The sequence below is a fragment of the Coenobita brevimanus genome, chromosome 109, assembly GCF_032717465.1.
Source record: "Coenobita brevimanus isolate Jiangsu-jjx chromosome 109, ASM3271746v2, whole genome shotgun sequence".
In the NCBI taxonomy this organism is placed as follows: domain Eukaryota; kingdom Metazoa; phylum Arthropoda; class Malacostraca; order Decapoda; family Coenobitidae; genus Coenobita; species Coenobita brevimanus.
Genome location: NC_137062.1, coordinates 3599493 through 3605779, shown reverse-complemented (window position 1 = coordinate 3605779; position 6287 = coordinate 3599493). Strand labels below are relative to the sequence as shown.

Genomic DNA, 6287 nt, shown 5'->3' with positions numbered 1-6287 from the left:
AGGTGTACTGCGTTCCACCCATTGTACATCCATGCCTCCTTTTCTTATCCTTTATCATTTTCTTATTTCTCTTATACTTTAGGTCCCCACACTTTGCTACTGTATCTCCTCAGTTTTTTTTTTTTTTCACTTTTTTCTTCTTGGCGTCATTTCCTTATTTCTTAATTAAATCACCCATTTCTTTCATCACTATCACAGTTTCATGGGACGAAACAGGTCACGCAGTTGACGAATAAACGTGCTTAATTTCGATATTTTTGTTCCTGAGTCTGGAGTTCTCTCAGTCTATGCTCCAGTTAGACAAAATAAAGATGGTTGTGAACGTGATGATGATGATGATGATGATGATGATGGCTGGGAGTGGGAACCATTTTTTTTTTCTGGGCAGAGCGATAAAAAGGCTTTCAGTAATACGGTCTTTTCCATTTTGAAATTTATAGATAAGAACATATAAGAACATAAGAAGAGAGGATTACTGCAGTAGGCCGGTTGGCCCATGCTAGGCAGCTCCTAGAAGAGTAACTGAACTAATAGAATGAGATAAGGATAGCAAAGAAGAAGGCTCTCCCCCGCCCTCCAAACCCTCCAGCCGAAGCCGGCAGGAAAAAGTCAGAAAGAACACCACGCCGTATAGAAAAACTGGCGTGGACATTTTACAGGAAAGTGTGAAAGGAGAATAGAGACTATCACAGTGTAACCTGAAAAGGAAAAATTATGAATTATTATTGGTTATAAGATTTTCTTTTTTCTATATCCACCTCTTTATTAGTCATATGCTTATCTAGCCTATGCTTGAAACTCTCAATGGAAGAGGCAGCAACTACTTTACTAGGTAGCTTATTCCATTCGTCTACTACTCTATTACCAAACCAATTTCTACCTATTTCCTTACTGAAACGGAATTTTTCTAGTTTGAAACCATTATTTCTAGTTCTATCCTGTATGCTCACTTTAAGTACCTTCCTGATATCTCCCTTATTTATACCCTTCATCCACTTAAACACCTCAATTAAGTCTCCCCTTACTCTACGCCTCTCTAGCTAATGCAGACTTAGTCTTTTCAGTCTGTCTTCATATGACAGGTTCCGGACGTCATGTATCATTTTTGTCATTCTTCTCTGTACATTTTCTAACGAATTAATATCCATTCTATAGTAAGGACACCAAAATTGTACTGCGTAGTCTAACTGTGGCCTTACGAATGCTAGATAAAGTTTCAGTATTACTTCAGATGATCTATTGCTCACGCTTCTCGAAATAAATCCTAGGACCCTATTTGGTTTATTTCTCGCATTAATACACTGTTGCTTTGGTTTAAGGTAGTTACTAATCATAACTCCTAGATCTCTCTCGCATTCCGATTTCCTAATTTCTTTGTTATCTAAGCTGTATTTAGTATCTCCAATATTGCCTACGTTAAGTATTTTACATTTTTCAACGTTAAATTCCATTTGCCAAGTTTTAGACCATTTGGACAATGTATCGAGGTCTTTTTGTAAGTTATGGCAATCGTCAGTCGAGTTAATGATACGCCCTATTTTTGTATCGTCGGCAAATTTGCTGATGCTGCTATTGACTCCTAAGTCTAGATCATTTATATATATGATAAATAATAAGGGACCGAGTACTGAACCCTGTGGTACACCGCTAGTTACTAATCCCCAGTCCGACTTAGTTCCATTTATTAATACTTTCTGCTTTCGTCCTTTCAGCCAGGATTCTATCCATTTTAAGATATCGCCGTCTATACCGTGTGCTCGAACCTTTCTAACTAACCTTTCGTGTGGGACCCTATCAAAAGCTTTACTAAAGTCCAGATAAATAATATCGTAAGCTTTATCGCTATCTACTGCCTCATAGACCTCCGAGTAGAATGACAACAAGTTTGTGAGGCAGGATTGTCCTTGCCTGAATTCGTGCTGACTTTCGTTTATAAGATTAAATCTTTCTAAGTGTTCTCTAATCTTATTTGCCAAAATTGACTCTAATTTTTCCTACTATTGACTTTAGACTTATCGGACGATAATTCGACGCAGCTGATTTATCACCCTTTTTAAAGATGGGCACTACGTTTGCGGTCTTCCACGCCTCTGGAACTTCTCCTGAACTTAAACAGTCATTAAATAATGTTTAAAGTGGCTGACATAATTCTTCTTTGGTTTCTTTTATAATTTTTGCATATATATCGTCCGGACCTGGCGATTTTTGAGGCTTTAACTTATTAATTTCTTTCAATACGTCCTCCTTACTAATGGTTATTTCACTAAGAATATTTTCCGTATTCTCATCGTTAATATTTGCTGCTTGAGGGACCAGGTCTAGATTTTCCTTGGTGAATACTGATATGAAATAATTATTTAGGATGGAGCACATTTCTTTATCTTCACTGGTAATGTCACCTGACTCTGTTCTCAGTGGTCCTATCTTTATTTTTCGTACGGTACATTTGATAAAAACCCTTGGGGTTTTCTTTTGATTCACTTGCAACCTTAATTTCATAACTTCTCTTTGCTTTTCTTATCTCCCTTTTTACTTCTCTATTTAAAATCGTGTATCGGTTACGTAAGTGTTCCTCTCCACGTTTTATATTTCTATATATTCCTTTCCTTTGGCCTATGAGAGATTTTAATCTGTTGTTTAACCATCTTGGTTCTGAATTGTTAGTTCTAAACGGTTTTGAAGGGATATATCTATCTTGGCCTCCGTGTAGTATATTTATTAACTTGTTATACTTCTCACTGGTCGAACGTCTGTTTGGTACTGGAGCTGAGTTAATTCCCGTCACCTCGACTACATTCCTATCTACCACCTCCCCCCTCACAGACACCTGACGGACATTCCCACGAGTTTCCTGCCCCACACCTATGACCTGGGGTTCCCCACTGACCTGGCATTCCTTCAAATAGCTAATCTCCCTGTGGAATACCGTTCGAAAATAAGCTCTTAAGCCATCGAAATCTCCTAGACGAAAAGTAGGAACGGTGGAGGTATTTTCAGTGGAACAGACATCCCAAATAAATTTGAACTTAATTTCTTTATGATCGCTATTACCAAGTCGTCCACCAACCTCTATATCACTAATGATATTTTCTTTATTAGCTAAAACCAAATCTAGTATATTATTACCTCTGGTGGGCTCCCTGATATGCTGATAAAGGAAATTATCCTGTACTACCTCTAGAAATTCCTCTGACTCTGCATCCCCTGTCTGATTTCTCCAATCTATCCTTGGCAGATTAAGGTCCCCTACAATTTTTACTAAGCTGGACTCTGATGCTTTCCTAATTTCTTCCCAAAGGTATTTACTGTCAGCTCTACTTAATTTAAGAAATCCGTAAATTGCTCCTAAGACTAGTTTCTCCCTATTGTTACTAATTTCGACCCAGACACTTTCTGTGTCCCTATTTACTTTAATGTCTGCTTTATTGTAACAGTTTAATGAATCCTTTACATAAATAGCTCCCCCTCCCCCCTTTCTTCCCTGACGGTTTGACACAAAAATATTATAGCCCATTATCTGATATTCTGCTAAAAGTTCTCGAGTGTCTGTATTCGTCCAAGTTTCACTAATAACGGCAATGTCTATTTTCTCTGTACAAATTAAAGCCCTCAGTTCATCCATTTTATTACGTAAACTCCGGCTGTTTGTGTAGTACACTTTCAGATTATTACTAATAGTTATGCCTTTACCTTGGCATTTACTGTTATTTATTTTGTTACTAACTGGGAAACTCTTTACTATACTAATATAACATTTTTTTGTACTATCGCTTATCGCCCTTCTATCATCGCTTGTTCTGTCATCTATCATAGCCTGCTCGATTTGAGGTGCCTGAGTGGATGTCTCTACACTAATGGTTGAACTTTTGTTCTTAATTTTGCAAGTATTGATGCATCTATCCAAACATGGTAATAATGATTTCTGAATGTAGTTGCTGCAACTTCCTGTACACCTACTTCTCAACCTCGAAAAAATCCCTCCAACTCCCTATCTATCATCCCAGCTAAAACAGTAACTCCCTGCCTGCTAAGATGAGTCCCCTCCCAACTATACAAGGCACTCCGTCCATAAAACCGGTCCCAGCTGTCTATGAAAGGTATTGCATTATCTTTGCAATACCTTTCAAGGCGGCAATTAAACCCTATTGCCCTGCTCAACCACTCTCTTCCAATCCACCACCTGGGTAAAATACCAAGCACTACATGGGTTCCTCCCCTCTCCCTAACCTTTTCTAACATCACCTTGTACCTTTGCCACAGTACCTCACTCTTACGGCTACTAATATCATTGCCTCCTACACTGAGGCACACAGTGGGTTTGTCACCACTATCCTTTACGATATTTAAATTTTTTTCCATCACATTAGCCACCCTGGCCCCTGGAAGACACACATGTTTAGCGAGTGGAGTATACATGGCCCTGTTCAGATATCTCACCTGGGAGTCTCCAACAACAGCAACAATTTTCTTACCTTTCTTGTTCTGTTTATACTTACCTGTACTGGAAGTTCTCTCACCGTCCTTCTCCTCTACTTTCCTCTCTGCCTTCCCTTCACATTCGTCCCGTAGTGCGTCGAAGGCATTAGTGGTCTTAACTTCCGTTTGCTTCTTAAGAGTGAACTTCGTTGCACCCTTGTTAATTAGTGTCCAACCTTCAGCCTTTTTCTCTTTCTCCTCCAACTTCTCCTCCAACAATTCCCTCATTTGTGCCTTCTCCTGCCTGAGAATTTGTACCTCCCGCTTCAGTTCGAGAAGTTCCTCCTTAAATTCAAGGTAGTCCTTTTCAATACCTGCAGTGGGGACACAGCTCTCTGCCGAGGAAGCCATTACGCACAAATTCACACAAGTTAGCACAGCACTATCACGGGTCACTACGGGTCACCACAACACACTAGCACAGCACTTTCACGGATTACTAGCACAACTGTTACTGCGGGCTCATGGCCTTTGGTTCCTTCTTCCTCGCATAAAAAAAAAACAACACTATCGCTTATCACTACAACACACTAACACAGATCACTAAAACGCACTAGCACAACACTACCACAGGTCTCTAGCACGTCTGAACAGACTGACCTCACGAGAGCGACTACTTTCTTTCTCTCTCTCTCTCTCTCTCTCTCTGAATACAGAGATTCTCTCTCTCTCTGAATACAGAGATCAAAACCATAAGTACATAAGACCCATAACTTGAACAACTCCTTCAATAAGATGACATAAATTTATTATGTTTCATTCTTGCTACCAAACGGCAATATTATTCAACTGAAAGTATTAACAGAGCAGGGGTTAATGTTGACGATACCCAAACCCTTCAGCTCCAAAAGTCTGCCAGAAGTTCTGTAAATTAAAAATAACAAGAAAAATGAGAAAATGAGACTGGACGGAGTCGAAAGGCCAGAGGTTAGCAGTTCAAGGCTACATGTCATTCTTTTTTTTTTTTTGTCATTATTATATTCACCATCACCGTCACCACCATCATCATTCATTCATTGCCAGACGCCATGTATCCCAAACGGGGTGGTCAAGGGCTTAGAGTTAATTGTTTTACAGGGAGGGGCACTAATCCTCCACCAACCCCACTTGACACGTAGGGATGCCAACAGCATCTGGTGTTCCCAGGCGGTCGCCCATCCAAGTACTAACCAGACCCAACGTTGCTTAACTTCGCTGATCGGACGGGAAGCGGTGTACTCAACGTGGTAAGCAATGAACATCACCACTGATCCTTATTGAACCCATTTCCATTACTGGTGGGCAGATCTAAGCTTTTTCATCATCATCAAACCCAACCCACATCACCATTCAGCATCACTAACACCATCAATATGAATGGCTGTGGAAAGCTAGGTCTAACTATTCTCTTTACATCATTATCGTCATCGTCACCATCATCATTTTCATAAATTCCCCAGTAATCACTAAGCAATGACCAGCATTGTTACCACCACCACAATCATCATCATCATCATCATTATCATCATCTTCCTTTTCTGTTCTCCCTTCTTCCACAGTATTACGAGCGAGCGATGCGATGTTTACCTTCAGCCCGGCCCGACAATACACGGCCCGACCGCGATGCTTTTCAGAGGCTAATAACTTTTCTGCTATGTGAGATACAGAAGAGATTCTTTCAGCAGGTAGTAGATACGTTCAATAAATTATGTTTTAAGCTATATATTTATTCATGAGACCAAAGAAACCCCTCGGAATCCCAGCTTTCCAATGGAATAAACCAAAGGCTTCAATTGGCATGCTCCATTATGAAAACGAATTAAATATTTCCT

At 39.8% G+C, this 6287-nt stretch overlaps 1 pseudogene; it reads right to left on the bottom strand.

The window, feature by feature from the left end:
• Window positions 1-5597: 5597 nt before the first annotated feature.
• LOC145417288 (5S ribosomal RNA) lies at window positions 5598-5715 on the bottom strand (annotated as a pseudogene).
• Window positions 5716-6287: the final 572 nt, after the last annotated feature.